General features: G+C 43.3%; 1 long non-coding RNA gene across 1 annotated transcript; it reads right to left on the reverse strand.

Annotated features, from left to right (window-relative positions):
* Positions 1 to 16,899: 16,899 nt before the first annotated feature.
* LOC126627869 (uncharacterized) lies at positions 16,900 to 17,696 on the reverse strand. The gene is made up of 3 exons (XR_007625154.1): positions 17,602 to 17,696; positions 17,421 to 17,518; positions 16,900 to 17,245 (listed from the first exon to the last, which is right to left on the reverse strand). It is a non-coding gene; the product is annotated as an uncharacterized LOC126627869 (long non-coding RNA).
* Positions 17,697 to 18,389: the final 693 nt, after the last annotated feature.

The raw sequence follows: 18,389 nt of genomic DNA on the forward strand, positions 1-18,389 counted from the left end.
AAGAATTCCTGACCTTGACAACAGTTGAAGATGAGTACTCGAGAGTAATGCTAGGTGAGCAACCAGACAAAGGTTCCGGGCAATCAATTCCAGATCGGAAGTTTGATTTCAAGTTCTGACTAATTCATTTCTTTCTCCTTGTCTTGCAGGTAAGAGCAATGGTAAAGGAAAAGACAGGGAAAAAGCATGATATGGGATACTCTTGCTTTTAACTCTGATGATATGAGATACTCTTGCTCTGGTGTGGCTTGTTTGCAGAGGTATTATCTGGGGGAAAAGAAGCTGAGTATTTCGAGAGACTCTGCTAAGAGTGCCCTCTCGGATGTGAAGAAAAGTTGAGCATTTTTTTTATTTGCAAGTCTGCCTGGCTGTGGATGATAGAGGTCGACATATATAAGAATTGTGCCAACAACGAGTAGTAACGCTATTCCTTTACCCTTCTCGGTCATAGCAATGTAGTGGGAGCTGCAAGATTCACGTGTTTTAACTTTGTCAGAGCACTTTGAAAAAGTGGTCTATGGTATCTGGAAAGCTGATGTTGCGTGTGAAGATTACAGACAAATTTTATCCACGGAAATCTGGCTCTCGAAGTTCGGAGAACGGTGCCTCTTCGGTTTTCAAACAAGCAATCATGTTGGGGATCTAGCTCTCAAGATTTGGAGAGTGTTGCCTCTTCGATTTTTGAACAAGCAATCCTATTGAGGATCTGGCTCTCGAGATTTAAAGAGCGGTGCCTCTTCGATTTTTGAGAAAGCAATCCTGTTGTGAGTCTGGCTCTCGAGATTCGGAGAGCGGTGCCTCTTTGATTTTTGAGAAAGCAATCCTGGTGGGAGTCTGGCTCTCGAGATTCGGATAGCGGTGCCACTTTAATTTTTAAGCAAGTAATCCTGTAGGAATTTTTCTCAATGTGAGTAAAGGTTGGGCACTTTTGTCAGCCTGCCTTGCTACGGAGCATGAAGGTTGACACACATAGGGACTTTCCAATTATCAGGCAGTGGTGCTGTTCCTTTACCCTTGTGGGTAATGGTAGGGTAGCTGGACCTTCAAAATTTATGTGTCTAAACTTTGTCAGAGATCTTTGGCAAAGTTATCTTTGGTACCCGAGGAGCTGATGTTGCGTGTGGGGACATTTTACTCAGGAAAATCTGCTTCTCGAAATCCGAAGAGTGGTGCCTCTTCGATTTTTGAACAAACGGCCCTGCTGCCCTTTCTTTTATAGGGGCACCAATTGTGTGCAAGAAGTACGTTCAGAGAGTTATTGCTTGTAGGAATTTTCCCCTTATTTTCGTACTTCATAGATTTATTGGATCTCATTTCTCCTTCATCATTTCTGAAAATGTCTGGCCCATCTGACCATTGTTTTGACTTAAACTTTAGTGAAGAGGCAGCCATGCCTCCTCAAGACAACATATGGGCTCATCCTTCTTATCCCCTACTGGTCATCGTACCGTTGGGGACTCTGTGATGAAGAATGATATGACCACTGCGGTAGTCGCCAGGAACCTTCTCACTCCCAAAGATAACAGACTACTTTCCAAACGGTCTGATAAGTTGGCTGTTAAGGATTCTCTGGCTTTCAGTGTTCAGTGTGCAGGTTCTGTGTCTAATATAGCCCAACGCCTATTTGCTCGAATCCGCCAAGTTAAATCATTGGCTGCTGAAGTGATAAGTCTCAAATAAGATATTAGAGGGCTCAAGCATGAGAATAAACAGTTGCACAGGCTCGCACATGACTATGCTACAAATATGAAGATGAAGTTTGACCAGCTGCAGGAATCTAATGGTCAGATTTTACTTGATCATCAGAGGTTTGTAGGTTTGTTTCAAAGGTATTTATTGTCTTCGTCTTCTAGGGCTATACCGCGTAATGAAGCTCTAAATGATCAACCTCTGATGCCTCATCCTTTTAGGGTTCTGCCCAGTACTAAGGCTCTGAATGATCACCCTCCAGTGCCTTCTCTTTCTGGGGCTCTGCTAACTGCTGAGACTTCTCCTGAGCAACCTTTGTGAAGGCTCCCTCTTGTTTGTTTATTTTGATTCATGTATATGTACATATTTGTAACTTATCGCGGATATCAATAAATAAGCTTTGCTTCATTTCAACGTATTGTGTTAAATACACCAAAGCCTTCTTCACTAAGTTCTTTGGTCTTCTTCACTAAGTTCTTTGAATTTTTTTCTTTTTGTTGAAGCTTATATGTTGAAGCTTTATGAGTGAAGCATGTAGGTTGAGGTAGTGCTCCCTTAATTTCCTAAGTGAGGAAAACTTTTCGGTTGGAGACTTGAAAGATCCAAGTCATTGAGTAGTCGTGAACCTTCCAAGTACCGAGGTGTAGTAGCATATGGTAGGAGTCCCCCAAGTCTCCGGTCGAGGGAATTGACGAATGAGGTGTCTTGCTAGTAGCCAAGTTTCAAAAGTAACAAAACTTCACCGTTTTCCTTTCTAAGTGGTAGCCCAAAACTCCTCCTTTATATATATTTGTTATGAAAGTTGTTAGGCCCAAAGAAGAGGAGACCTAGGACTTTTTTTTTCTTTTTTTTTCTAATTTCCGAATTTTCAAATTTTCAAATTTCGAAAAAAAAAAAATATATATATATATATATATTAAGTTTTATAGGTTAAGCTTTGGTGTTGAAGCTTTGTAGGTGAAGCTTTGTTAGGTACCATGAATTGATTTTACTTCACACTATCTTGATCAAGAGTGTGTGAAGCTTTTGTGTTGAAGCTTTGTAGGTTAAGCTTTTGTTTTGAAGCTTTTGTAGGTGAAGTTTTTGGGTTGAAGCTTTGTTGGGTACCATGAATTGATTTTGCTTCGCACTATCTTGATCAAGAGTGTGTGAAGCTTTTGTAGGTGAAGCTTTTGTGTTGAAGTTTTGTAGATGAAGCTTTGGTGTTGAGGCTTTTTTGTTGAAGCTTTGTAGGTGAAGCTTTGGTGTTGAAGCTTTGTAGGTGAAGATTTTGTAGGTGAAGCTTTTGTGCTGAAGCTTTGTAAGTGAAGCTTCAGTGTTGAAGCTTTGTATGTGAAGCTTTTGTGTTGAAGCTTTGGAGTTGAAGCTTTTGTAGGTGAAGCTTTGGAGTTGAAGCTTTATACGTGAAGCTTTGGAGTTTGGGCTTTGTAGGTGAAGCTTTTATGTTGAAGCTTTGTAGGTGAATTTTTAGAGGTGAAGCTTTGGAGTTGAAGTTTTTGTTGGCACCATAAATTAGTTTTGCTTCACACTGTTTTGATCAAGAGTGTGTGAAGCTTTTGAGAATTGTAGTTGCCCTCCATTGATGAAGCTTTTGTTGACACCATAAATTGGTTTTGCTTCACACTGTCTTGATCAAGAGTGTGTGAAGCTTTTGAGAATTGTGGTTGAACTCTTTTGATAAAGCTTTTGTTGGCACCATAAATTGGTTTTGCTTCACACAGTCTTGATCAAAAGTGTGTGAAGCTTTTGAGATTTGTTGCCCTTCATTGATGAAGCTTTTGTTGGCACCATAAATTGGTTTTGCTTCACATTGTCTTAATCAAGAGTGTGTGAAGCTTTTGGGAATTGTAGTTGCCCTTCATTGATAAAGCTCTTGTTGACACTATAAATTGTTTTTGTTTCACACTGTCTTGATTAAGAGGTGTGAAGCTTTTAAAAATTGTGGTTGAACTCCTTTGAAGAAGCTCTTGTCGGCACCATAAATTGGTTTTGCTTCACACTGTCTTGATCAAGTGCGTGTGAAGCTTTTGAAAATTGTGGTTGCCCTCCATTAATGAAGCTTTTGTTAGCATCATAACTTGGTTTTGCTTCACATTGTCTTGATCAAGAGTGTGTGAGCTTTTGAGAATTGTAGTTGCCCTCAATTTGTTGAAACTTTGTAGGTGAAGCTTTGAGGTTGAAGTTTTGTTGGTTACCATGAATTGATTTTGCTTCACACTGTCTTGATAAAAAATGTGTGAAGCTTTTGAGAATTGTGGTTGCCCTCCATTGATGAAGCTATTGTTGACACCATAAATTGGTTTTGCTTCACACTGTCTTGATCAAGAGTGTGTGAAGCTTTTGAGAATTGTGGTTGAACTCCTTTGATAAAGCTCTTGTTGGCACCATAAATTGGTTTTGCTTCATGCTGTCTTGATCAAGAGTGTGTGAAACTTTTGAGAATTGTGGTTGCCCTCTATTGATGAAGCTCTTGTTGACACCATAAATTGGTTTTACTTCACACTGTCTTGATCAAGAGTGTGTGAAGCTTTTGAGAATTGTGGTTGAACTCCTTTGATGAAGCTCTTGTTGGCACCATAAATTAGTTTTGCTTCACACTGTCTTGATCAAGAGTGTGTGAAGCTTTTGAGAATTGTGGTTGCCCTCCATTGATGAAGTTCTTGTTGGCACCATAAATTGGTTTTGCTTCACACTGTCTTGATCAAGAGTGTGTGAAGCTTTTGAGAATTGTAGTTGCCTTCCATTTGTTGAAGCTTTTGTGTTGAAGCTTTGTAGGTGAAGCTTTGAGGTTGAAGCTTTGTTGGTTACCATGAATTGATTTTGCTTCACACTGTCTTGAACAAGAATGTGTGTGAAGCTTTTGAGAATTGTGGTTGCCTTCCATTGATGAAGCTCTTGTTGACACCATAAATTGGTTTTGCTTCACACTGTCTTGATCAAGAGTGTGTGAAGCTTTTGAGAATTGTGGTTGAACTCCTTTGATGAAACTTGTTGATGCACAAAATCAGCGAGGACTTTGGTACAACAGAAAGTGTCAAGTTTTTGACCTTCGCTTGGTTGCTTCGATCACTAGTGAAGATAAGTACGTAAATAAATAGGGACAGGGAAGCAAACACAAGATGTACGTGGTTCACCCAGATCGGCTAAGTCCATGGAGTAGAGGAGTTCTCATTAATTGTGAAGGGTTTACACAAATACATAGGTTCAAGCTCTCATTTTGTGAGTTCTAGTGAATAGTTTAGTACAAAATGACATTAGAGATTATTGTGGGAGAATGATCCCTATTTATAGAAGAGAGTTTCTAGTTTTGTTCTAACATTGACACGTGTCGTGTTGTGATTGGCTTCTGATGTTGACACGTGTCGAGCTGTGATTGGCTTCTGATGTCGACACGTGTCGCATTGTGATTGGCCTCCTGGTTGAAGGGAAGCTCTTCTGGGTCCTTGACGGTATAACGTTGACCGGTGCTCAGTAGTTTCGGGATTGGTCAAGTATGGTACAAACAGTGCTCCCCTAAGTTCCCGAGTGAGGGAAGCTCCTCGGTTGTGGACTTGCAAGATCCAAGCCATTGAGTAATCACGAAACTTCTAAGTACTGAAGTGTGGTATCATTTTCACGTGCCTTATCTGTCTCATATGTAGACGTGGCATCTTCTCTGGAAGTACTTTTCCTCCATCCATGGGTGGTATCTTTAACCGATGAAGATGCACAAGGTAATGTATCAATTTCACTTGAAGCTTACTTGTAGTTTCGGGCTTGGTCAAGTGCGATACAAACCCTATAGTAGGAGTCCCCCAAGTCGCCGAGCTAGGAGATCTGCCGAAAGAAGTGACAGACAAGGTAAGCAGTCAAACTTCCAAGCAAGCAACCCAGGATCGGAGGTTCGACTTCGGCTTCCGGTTGATTGTTCTCCTTCTCCTTGTCTCTCATTCAGCTGCCAGGATAAGGAGAAGCAAATGGAGAAGAGATGATATGAGATACTTTTGCTTTTGAAGAAGTAACTTTCCACAAGCTTATTCTTGAACTGTGCTGGAGGGTTTTCTGGTTCCCTTCAGAGTATAAGGCCGACTCAAGAATTTGAGGGTCAAAACAAGTCCATCAAATCTAGAGTACGTTCGACCTTGATGATATGGGATACTTTTGCTGTTGACGGAATAATGAATGTGGTATGGAAAGGTGTCGTGCTGTAGTGATCTGTTTCAGCTCACCATTGAACCTTCTGCTTTAATCTTTTGCATGGCAGAAGTGGTGTGCAACCTTTGCATTTAAATGGTCCTTCAGAACATTCCTTCATAGTGACTCATCCACGCTTGGCAGCTTCAGTGTAAAGAGCCAATATATGATCAACTGTCATGAGGTATGTGCCGGTGGAATTCATGACCTTGACAACAGTTGAGGATGAGTTCTCGAGAGCAATGCTAAGTAAGCAACCAGGCAAAGGTCTCAGGCAGTCAGTTCCAGATTGGAGGTTTGATTTCAGGTTCCGACTGACTGCTCTCTTTCTCTTTGTCCTGCAGGTGTGGACAAGGACGAAGACAAGGACAGGGAGAAAGCATGATATGGGATACTCTTGCTTTTGACCCTGATGATATGAGATACTCTTGTTCTTGGTGTGGCTTATTTGCTGAGGTATTATCGGGGGGAAATAAAGCTGAGTATTTCGAGAGGTTATGTTGAGGATGCATTCTCGAATGCGAGAAAGGGTTGAGCATTTTTGTAGGTTTGCCTGTCCGTTGAGGAGGGAGGTCGATGTATATAGGGATTTCCCAATAACAAGTAGTAATGCTATTCCTTTACCCTTCTTGGTCACAGCAATGTAGTGGGAGCTGCCAGCTTCACGTGTTTTAACTTTGTCAGAGCACTTTGAAAAAGTGGTATGTGGTATCTGGAAAGCTGATGTTGCGTGTGAAGATTACAGACAAGCTTTATCTAAGGAAATCTGGCTCTCGAAGTTCTGAGAGCTGTGCCTCTTCGGTTTTCAAACAAGCAATCCCGTCGGGGATCTGGCTCTTGAGATTCGGAAAGCGGTGCCGCTTCGGTTTTTTAGAAATTAATTATGTTGGGAGTCTTTTCTCGAATGTGAGTAAAGGTTGGACGTTCTTGCCAGCCTGTCTTGCCACAGAACACGGAGGTCGACACCCATAGGGACTTTCCAGTTGTTAAGCAGTGGTGATGTTCCTTTACCCTTGTGGGTAATAGTAGGGTAGCTGGAACTTCGAAATTCTCGCGCCTAAACTTTGTCAGAGATCTTTGGCAAAGTTATATGTGGTACCCGAGGAGTTGATGGTGCGTGTGGAGAGTGGTGTTGAACAGCAAGATTCACGTACTTTCTACTTCACCAGAAATCTTCGACAGATTGCCCGTAATTTCCGTAAAGCTGAGTGTGCATGTGACAGGTGCTGACGAGGCTGAAAAAGCAGGTGCTTCTTCGATTTCTGAGATCGGCCCTCGTGGTCTCTGAGTAGCCCAGCTTTTGAGAAAGCAAACGCCTCTTCGATTTCTGAAGCTCCGTCGAGTGCAGATTTTTATAGAGGCTGGCATTAAGTTCCACAGCACACTTGAATCTTCACCAGTAGAAGCTCCCTTCTTGCACTTCTAAGATCTTGATTTGTCTGACCTCTTCCCTCTTCAACACCTTTGAAAATGTCTGGCCCCTCCGACCGTCGTTTTGACTTGAACCTTGGAGAAGAGACAGCCACGCTTTCTCCAGACAACATATGGCGCCTATCCTTTATATCCCCTACTGGTCCTCTTACCGTTGGGGATTCTATGATGAAGAATGATATGACCGCTGCGGTGGTGGCTAGGAACCTTCTCACTCCCAAAGATAACAGACTACTTTCCAAACGGTCTGATAAGTTGGCTGTTAAGGATTCTCTGGCTTTCAGTGTTCAGTGTGCAGGTTCTGTGTCTAATATAGCCCAACGCCTATTTGCTCGAATCCGCCAAGTTAAATCATTGGCTGCTGAAGTGATAAGTCTCAAATAAGATATTAGAGGGCTCAAGCATGAGAATAAACAGTTGCACAGGCTCGCACATGACTATGCTACAAATATGAAGATGAAGTTTGACCAGCTGCAGGAATCTAATGGTCAGATTTTACTTGATCATCAGAGGTTTGTGGGTTTGTTCCAAAGGTATTTATTGCCGTCGTCTTTTGGGGCTGTACCGCGTAATGAAGCTCCAAATGATCAACTTCCGATGCCTCCTCCTTCTGGGGTTCTGTCCAGTACTGAGGCTCCGGATAACCACCCTCCGGTACTTTCTCTTTCTGGGGCTCTACCGACTGCTGAGACTTCCCCTGAGCAGCCTTTGTGAAGGCTCCCTCTTGTTTGTTTATTTTGATTCATGTATATGTACATATTTGTAACTTATCGGAAATATCAATAAACAAGATTTGCTTCATTTCAACGTATTGTGTTAAATACACCAAAGCCTTCTTCACTAAGTTCTTTGAATTTTTCCTTTTGTTGAAGCTTGTATGTTGAAACTTTGTGAGTGAAGCATGTAGGTTGAGGTAGTGCTCCCTTAATTTTCCGAGTGAGGAAAACTTCTCGTTTGGTGACTTGAAAAATCCAAGTCACTAAGTGGTCGTGAGACTTCCGAGTATCAAGATGCAGTAGCATATGTTAGGAGTCCCCCAAGTCTCTGGTCGAGGGAGTTGACGAATGAGGCATTTCCTTTCTAAGTGGTAGCCCAAAACTCCTTCTTCATATATATTTGTTATGAAAGTTGTTAGGCCCAAAGAAGAGGAGGCCTAGGCAATTTTTTTTTTTTTTTTTTGAATTTTCAAATTTCCGGATTTTTGAATTTTCGAATTTCCGAAAAAATAAAAATTAAAAATAATATATATATATATTTTTTAAAGCTTTGTAGGTGAAGCTTTGGTGTTGAAGGGTTGAAGCTTTATAGGTGAAGCTTTGGTGTTGAAGGGTTGAAGCTTTATAGGTGAAGCTTTGGGGTTGAAGCTTGATAGGTGAAGCTTTGGTGTTGAAGCTTTATATGTGAAGCTTTGGTGTTGAAGCTTTATAGGTGAAGCTTTGGTGTTGAAGGGTTGAAGCTTTATAGGTGAAGCTTTGGTGTTGAAGGGTTGAAGCTTTATAGGTGAAGCTTTGGGGTTGAAGCTTTATAGGTGAAGCTTTTGTTGGCACCATAAATTAATTTTGCTTCACACTATCTTGATGAAGATAGTGCAAAGCTTTTGAGATTGATATTTGTCCTCCATTGATGAAGCTTTTGTTGGCACCATAAATTGATCTTGCTTCACACTATCTTGATGACGATAGTGCGAAGCTTTTGAGATTGATATTTGTCCTCCATTGATGAAGCTTTTGTTGGCACCATAAATTGATTTTGATTCACACTATCTTGATGAAGATAGTGCAAAGCTTTTGAGATTGATTTTTGTCCTCCATTGATGAAGCTTTTGTTGGCACCATAAATTGATTTTGCTTCACACTATCTTGATGAAGATAGTGAGACGCTTTTAAGGATTGCAGTTGTGTTCCATTGATGAAGCTGTTTGTACCATACTTGACCAATCCCGAAACTACCGAGCACCAGCCAACGCTATACTGTCAAGGACCCAGAAGAGTTCCCCTCCGACCAGGAGGCCAATCACTACTCGACACGTGTCAAGATTAGAAGCCAATCAGAGCGCAGCACGTGTCAACATCAAGAACCAATCATAACATGACACATGTCAATGTGACAAAGCTACAAGTTTTTCTATAAATAGGGGTCATTCCCCCACAATATTGCCTAATGCCATTTGTGTTAAATCATTCACAAGAACTCACTAAATTGAGAGCTTGATCCTTTGTACTTGTGTAAGCCCTTCACTACTAATAAGAACTCCTCTACTCCGTGGACGTAGCCAATCTGGGTGAACCACGTACATCCTGTGTTTGCTTCTCTGTCTCTATTCATTTACGTACTTATCCTTACTAGTGACCGAAGCAACCAAGCGAAGGTCATAAAACCTGACACTTTCTGTTGTACCAAAGTCCTCGCTGATTTTGTGCATCAACATTTGGCGCCGTCTGTGGGAAACGACACTTATTCCTACTCTCTTCAGCTGTGTCAAGCTGGTTTCTATCATTCGTACACTTTCTTTTGATCAGGCATCCCTCTCCAACATGGGAAGCGAAGGAAGCCACAGCACACAGAATGACACCCCCCTTGCACATAGTGCGAAACAACGAAAGAAGGAAGGAAAACGAGTTCTTCTTCAAGCTAAAGTCGATGAGTTGGAAGCTCAGAACAACAAGATAGCAATGAGGAATGAGGTCCTCCAGGAGCAATATGAGAAGCTCTTCGAGACACTCCACAAAGCTAGGCAAGCTCAGACACGCGAGCTTGTTGCCCCCGTGGGAGAGCTTGTTGCCCCCGTGGAAGTCAACCATCAACTGGGTGCCCTCCAACATGGAGGGTCACATGCATTCGACATAGATATCCCTGATAGGGAACAGATTACCCCTCGACTTGATAATCAACATGAGGCTTCTCTTAACCCAGTTGCTTCGACCCGAACCATGAGAAGTGGAGGGAGACACCTCTTTGCTGAAGGGGCAGAAGGATCGAAAGCCGTCTTTCGCGATTGTCGGGATTTCCTGAAGCAACGTCGAGAGAATTCCATCCATATAAGCTCAAAGATCAATGACCCAAGGATTTCTGAGAGACTCGGTCCCCTGCCACGGCCCAAGCCGGCCACCAATTTGGGGAAGGGGCAACAAGTCCTAGAGAGACATGAGGGTACAGGGGACTCAGAGGTGTTCCGACAGACATACCCTGGAAGCCAGTACAGCGAGTCCAGGGAAAAATCACATGCCCTTGATCAAACCTTCCTAATTCCAATAGGAGATGGAGATTTACGAAAGAAAGCTCCAGTGACACATAACTCCGCTCAGGACCCCCTTGTCCTACAACTTCTTGAGGAAGTAAACAAGTTGAAGGCTGAACGTCAGGCTGAAATACCTGACTGGAACCAACCCAGGCCTGGCCCTCTTACAAGGAGGATCCTCAACACCCCCCTTCAAGCAAAGACAAAGCAAAAGCTTGGCTTGCAACTTTATACTGGAAAAGAGGACCCGATTGAGCACCTTAACCTCTTTGAGTCCACCATGGCATACCGGATGCACACCGACGAAGAGCGATGTCTTCTCTTCCCCTCCACCCTCTCTAGTGGAGCTCTAAATTGGTATTGTCGTCTTACACCTGAGACGGTAGACTCATTTGAGGAATTGAGGAAACTATTTGTTTCCCAACACATTTTCCAAACCGATCGCTTGCACTCTGCAGATGACTTGTACACTATCCGCCAGAAGCCAGACGAGTCATTACGTATGTATGCTGGCCGCTTCAGCCATGAATACTCCCGATGTGCCGAGGCAGACGACAAGACTGCCCTCAAAGCCTTCACGGCAGGCCTACGTGATTGTTTCTTTAAATACATGATCAATGCCAATACTTGGAAGACTTACTCTGAGGTGATGGCGCAGGCTTATAACCATGCCTCCGCCGAGGCAAAGACATATCAGGAGAAGCCCCCTACAACCATCATTTATCAACAAGTGGGAGGTGGAAGCCAGACTCACCTAAATGAGAAGACCTCGACTTTCCAAACAGCAGTGGCACCTCCCCATGCCTTGCATAATGCTTCACCTTATCAACAGACATATCAATTTCAAGGCAAGAGGAAGGATTTCCATCCTCACCACTCTCCTTTCAGTAAAAAGAGTAAGGGACACTATCCCGATAACCAAGGGTATCGCCACAATAACGCTCGCCCCCAGGCAGTCAATGCAGTGGGTCAAACCCGCGTCAAGATACCCCCTACCCCAAGGTATGAGACATACACGCCCTTGAATGCCACATGCGCGACCATTTACCCCAGTATAGCTCACCTGATACCAAAGCCAAAGCCGAGGCACCCAGATTACACGCCCCCGAATAACGCGGGCATGTTTTGTTGCTACCATGAGCATAACGGCCATGATAGCGAGAAATGTATCATCCTCCGTGATCGTATTGAAGCTTTGGCACGAGAAGGAAAAATTGATCAATTCCTCCTTCACCCTCAAAGGGATAACCGTAACCAACGCCAGGTGAATGTCATATATTCCATAAGCGGCGGCACACCCATATCTGAATCTTCCAATAGGGCCATGAAAAACAGTGAACGAATTCTGAGGCCTGGTCACCAAGTGTTTCACGTGGAAGACATCAGGGGAGGGAAGTATCAAAAGCCTAACTGGGATCCGATATGTTTCTACCCTGAGGAAGAAAGAGGCATCATCTACCCTCATAACGACCCATTGATCGTGGAGGCTCACATAGCCAACTTTGATGTTCGACGAATCCTCGTAGACACAGGGGCTTCGGTCAATATCATGTTTGCCGAAGCTTTCAGGGCACTCAGTGTAGCTGAACACTTGCTCGATCGCTCGATTTCTCCTCTGATAAGCTTCTCCGGTGATATCGTGCAACCCTTAGGGAGCATACATTTACCCTTTACTATTGGTACAGGCCCTTACACGGCTACCATTACCACTAACTTCCTAGTGGTTGACTGCCCAACGGCATACAATGTCATATTTGGGCGCACAGGCATCAATGATATCAAGGCTATGGTATCCACGCATATGCTGTTGATGAAATTTCCAACCCCCCATGGCAACGGCTACATCAGAGGAGATCAGCTTAGTGCACGATCATGTTACAACACTTCAGTTAAGCAACAACACTTGCCCGGACCCAAGGAAACCCTGTCTGTACATGACCAAGTCACAAAGACCAGCCTAGATGAAGCGAACTTGGATCTTCCTGATAGCAACAATCAACCCGATGATCCTCGAGATGACTCTTTCACCCAGCAAGCCCAACCTGCTGAAGAGTTGGAGAAGGTACCTATCTCAAGAGATTATCCAGATCGCATGGTGAAGATTGGCACCACATTGTCACCACCCCTTCGGTTAGCATTGATATCTTTTTTGAAAGAGAACACTGAAGTCTTCGCCTGGTCATACGAGGACATGCCAGGCATCTCTCCCGATGTCATCTGTCATCGTTTGAGTATTGACCCCAAGATCAAGCCGGTGAGACAGAAGCGAAGATCTTATGACGCTGAACGATACGAGGCAATGAAAGCAGAAGTTGAAAAACTCAAAGGCATAGGCTTTGTCCGCGAAGTCAATTACCCGACATGGGTAGCAAATGTGGTCCTTGTTAAGAAAAATCCGACCAAAGAAAGTCTTTTGCTTCAAAAGGTCTTGTGGAGAATGTGTGTTGACTACACCGACCTAAACAAAGGGTGTCCGAAAGATAGCTTCCCTCTTCCTCTTATTGACAGACTTATAGACTCTACGGCCGGGTGTGAACTCCTGAGCTTCATGGATGCTTACTCAGGATACAACCAAATCCTCATGAACCCTTCGGATCAAGAACACACAGCCTTCACTACCGACAGAGGACTATACTGCTATAAAGTCATGCCTTTCGGCCTAAAGAATGCAGGAGCGACTTATCAGAGACTAGTCAACTCAATGTTCGCCGAGCAGATTGGGAAGAGCATGGAAGTTTACGTTGATGATATGTTAGTCAAGAGCAAACATGCTGACCAACACATCACCAACCTATCTGAAACTTTCACTATTTTGAAGAGGTATCGAATGAGGTTAAACCCCAACAAATGTGCCTTCGGCGTAGGCTCTGGCAAATTCTTAGGTTTCATGATTAGCCAACGAGGCATTGAAGCTAATCCCGAGAAGATCAAAGCAATCCTCGACATGAAGGAACTGGTAACTTCAAAGGACATCCAGAGCCTTACTGGCAAGGTGGCAGCCTTAACCAGGTTCATTTCTAAGGCCACAGACAAATGTGCTCCCTTTTTTAAAGCACTTAAGGGAAGTAGGAAGTACATTACATGGACTGATGAATGTGCCGAGGCATTCAAAAACCTCAAGGAGTACATGAGTAAAGCCCCTCTACTCTCCAAGCCCGAGGTAGGAGACATTCTCATTATCTACCTATCGGTATCAGCTTCAGCCGTAAGTTCCGTTCTCATTCGAAAGGATGGGAATATTGAGCGACATGTCTACTACGCTAGCAAAGCCTTACAAGATGCGGAGACACGGTACTCTAACATTGAGAAATTGGCTCTGGCATTGGTCATGTCTGCTCGAAAACTCCGCCCTTACTTCCAAGCGCACTCCATCATCGTGCTTACCAATTATCCTCTTCGACAGATACTCCAAAGTCCTGACACTTCAGGGCGAATGATCAAATGGGCAATAGCGTTGGGTGAGTTTGACATCTCCTACCAACCAAAGCCAGCTGAGAAGGGCCAAGCAGTGGCAGACTTCATTGCCGACTTCACATATCCGGTTGACATTGCTTCTACACCTGAAGCAGTGGCTTCATTACCCCCGGAAGCTCAGAAGATAGAACCAACAACCCCAGCATGGAGTCTGTATGTTGATGGCTCATCCAACCAACAGGGCTGTGGAGCGGGACTAGTCTTGACTACACCCGACAAAGTAGCAATGGAGTATGCTCTTCGTTTCAAATTCAAGGCATCAAATAATGAGGCCGAGTATGAAGCCCTTCTAGCAGGATTACGTTTGGCCAAACACCTCGGGGTTAAACAAATTGATATTTTCAGTGACTCCCAATTGGTGGTCAACCAGGTTACCAACAACTTTGATGCTAAGGACAGCTCCATGGCAGCATATCTTGCGCAAACACAACTTTTGCTCAAGCACTTCCACTACCAGATCACCCAAGTTCCTCGAGCGGCAAACAGTCATGCAGACGCCCTGGCTCGCCTCGCCTCGGCTGTGGAAGACAAGATTGGAAGAAAAATTCATGTCGAACTGTTGGCAACACCAAGCACCATGGCCGCAGAAGTATGCAACTTACAACAGGGGGATAGTTGGATCACCCCGATCTATAATTTCCTTGCTCATGGCACCCTCCCAAATGATAAAGTCCAGGCTAAGCAAATTCGATACAAGTCTACCCGCTACCTGATCATCAATGATCAACTCTATAAGCGAGGTTTTAGCCTGCCATACTTAAGGTGTCTTACGCCTGCCGAGGCGGAAATCGTCCTTCGGGAAATACATGAGGGAGTCTGTGGAGATCATGCTGGATCTCGGTCCCTAGCACACAAGACTTTTCGCCAAGGATATTACTGGCCAACACTCCACCAGGATGCCATCAAAGTATCCCGCTCATGTGACAAATGTCAACGATATGCGGCTATTCCTCATTCCCCTCCAGAGCCTCTTACTCCTATGATCAGCCCTTGGCCCTTCGCCCAGTGGGGACTTGATTTGATCGGCCCAATGCCGGCAGGGAAGGGCAAAGTCTGTTACGCAGTCGTTGCAGTGGACTACTTCACAAAGTGGGCCGAAGTAGAACCCTTGGCAACCATTACTGAGGCAAAGATAGAAGACTTCGTGTGGAAGAACATCCTTTGTAGATTCGGCATTCCCAATGCGATAGTCACTGACAATGGGCGACAGTTCGACAACAAGAAGTTCAGGTTGTTCTGCTCTAAGTTCAACATCAACTTATGCTTTGCCTCTCCAGCTCATCCCCAGTCTAATGGACAAGTTGAGGCCATCAACAAAATAATCAAGCGCACTTTGAAAACCAGCTTGGACAAAGCTAAAGGCTGTTGGCCAGAATTTGTACCCCAAGTTCTTTGGTCATATCGCACTTCATATCGGACTTCAACAGGAGAAACTCCATTCTCACTTGCCTTTGGCACAGAGGCGGTTGTCCCTGTTGAGCTCGAGCAAGCAACATTCCGAGTCCAGAACTACATTCAAAGTGAAAATGACAAACAACTCACCCTCAACTTGGATTTAGTCGAGGAACACAGAAACCAAGCTCACTTGAGGAATGTCGCCTACAAGCAGCGCATCTCCAACTATTATGACTCTAGGGTCAAGCCTCGTTCTTTCAAAATAGGAGACTGGGTCTTAAAGAAAAGATTACTCTGCGACAGAGTCCCGAGTGAAGGCACACTTAGTCCAAACTGGGATGGACCGTATGAAGTCATTGGCATCAGTCGCCCTGGCTCTTACACACTTAGAAGCTCCGATGGCAAGACCCTTGGCCATCCATGGAACGCTGATCACTTGAAGTACTACTACAAATAGACTCACGATGTACAAGTGTTGAGCTATAGCCGTTTGGCATCCTATGTAATGAAGGCCATTTGGCAATGAATTCAATAAAGAGGTAATTTAGCCAACTCAGCCCTCACTCTTTTACATTCATAGCAAGCGATGCCGGAACCCTTCTCAATCAGAAAGCAATCCGTCTTCCACAGTCACTACAAAACAAGCAAATGAAGACCGTGTCAAGCGCCAAAAAAAAAAAAAAAAAAAAAAAAAAAAACAGCTTCATCCAAAAAGCTTCACCCGAAAAGCTTCACCTCCAAAGCTTCACCTAAAAAGCTTCACCCGAAAAGCTTCACCTCCAAAGCTTCACCCACAAAGCTTCACCTAAAAAGCTTCACCCACAAAGCTTCACCTAAAAAGCTTCACCCGAAAAGCTTCACTTAAAAAAGCTTCACCTACAAAGCTTCACCTAAAAAATCTTCACCTAGAAAGCTCCCTCTACATACTTTCACCATCAAAGCTTCACCCAAAAAGCTTCACCCAAAAAGCTTCACCTAAAAAGCTTCACCCAAAAAGCTTCACCTAAAAAGCTTCACCCAAAAAAGCTTCACCATCAAAGCTTCACCTAAAAAAGCTTCACCTAAAAAGCTTCACCCAAAAAGCTTCACCCAAAAAGCTTCACCTAAAAAAGCTTCACCCAAAAAGCTTCACCCGAAAAGCTTCACCCGAAAAGCTTCACCTAAAAAGCTTCACCCAAAAAGCTTCACCCGAAAAGCTTCACCTAAAAAGCTTCACCCACAAAGCTTCACCTAAAAAGCTTCACCCAACAAGCTTCACCCGAAAAGCTTCACCTCCAAAGCTTCACCCACAAAGGTTCAACACCAAAGCTTCACCTACAAAGCTTCAACACAAAACCTTGCTCCAAATAAACAAATTTTGTTCACAAAACCCAAGATGCCCTTGAACTTGTACAAAAACACTTGGGTAAACATAAACATTTTTTGTTTTACACCCACAAGGGCCCAAAATTTTCCTTCTTATTTATTCACTTATATATGTTCCCAAACATATTATAATAGATCCAACAACAAGCCAAAGTCCCAAATTTCATAATGGACAAAAGTACAAGCAATTCATCAATAATGAAGGTGCTACAAAAATTGGAATCTGCCCCAAAATAGAAATCCAACCCAAGAGACTTTTTCTCTCTCTCCCTCTTCCGCCTCCTTTCATCTATCAAATTTCTGCAACCTCTGCTCTTCTCCAATGGAGCTGAATTTTGGACACCCTATAGTTCTTGAGCATATGAACAACTTTCAAGAAGGAACCATTTCTGTTTGAGCGACGGAAATTAAAGTGTTGAAGCTCCAAACATGATAGTCGGCTTCTTGCAGATTTCGAAGCTGTTGTGATGTTTCGAAGATCTGGAAATATTTAACCGTTAGTTCATCCTGAATTTTTGATATGTTATGAAAGAGTCGATGAGGAACAACTTCAATGAAGAAAGCATACCGATCTGAACAAGAGAAAATGGAGTTTCGAAGCTCACAACAAATCTGACGGGTTGACAGACAAATAATAACCAGTCATTCATCATACCTGAATTTCTTGCGTTATACAGCTCCGAGGGATCTCAAATTTGGATATGTTGTAGTTCACAAGCTGAGGAACAACTTCAATGAAGAAAGCATACCGATCTGAACAAGAGAAAATGGAGTTTCGAAGCTCACAACAAATCTGACGGGTTGACAGAAAAATAATAACCAGTCATTCATCATACCTGAGTTTCTTGAGTTATACAGCTCCGAGGGATCTCAAATTTGGATATGTTGTAGTTCACAAGCTGAGGAACAACTTCAATGAAGAAAGCATGCTGATCTGAGCAAGAGAAAATAGAGTTTCAAAGCTCACAACAAATCTGACGGGTTGACAGACAAATGATAAACAGTCACTCATCATACCTGGATTTCTGGAGTTGTACTGCTCCGATGGCTCTCCAATTTGGATATGTTGTAGTTAAGGAATTAAAGAACAACTTTCATGAAGACAACTTTGTGATTCGACCTACAGATGATGGTGTTATGTTGAAAAACAATTCCGGTTGTTAGGGGAAATGAAAAACAATTCCACCAAAGAAACATCATTATGATGTTTCATCATTATGGTGTTTTCATCATTATGATGCTTTCATCATTGTGATGCTTCCATCATTGTGATGCTTCCATTATGATGTTAATGCACCAACGGTTACACCTTCTGCAATTCCACTTATTCGGGCCTAGCAACCTTCATCAACAAAATCTATGAAGAAAAAGTCCGGGGCTACCACTTAGAAAACAAAAGAATGAAGTTTTGGTACTTACGACATGGACTATTAGCAAGACACCTCATTCGTCAACTCCCTCGACTAGAGACTTGGGGGACTCCCACCATATGCTACTACGCCTTGGTACTCAAAAGTTCGTGACTACTCAGTGACTTGGATTTTTCAAGTCTCCAACCGAGAAGTTTTCCTCACTCGGGAAATTAAGGGAACACTACCTCAAACTACATGCTTCACTCACAAAG

This window comes from Malus sylvestris, chromosome 7 (assembly GCF_916048215.2).
Source record: "Malus sylvestris chromosome 7, drMalSylv7.2, whole genome shotgun sequence".
In the NCBI taxonomy this organism is placed as follows: Eukaryota; Viridiplantae; Streptophyta; class Magnoliopsida; order Rosales; family Rosaceae; genus Malus; species Malus sylvestris.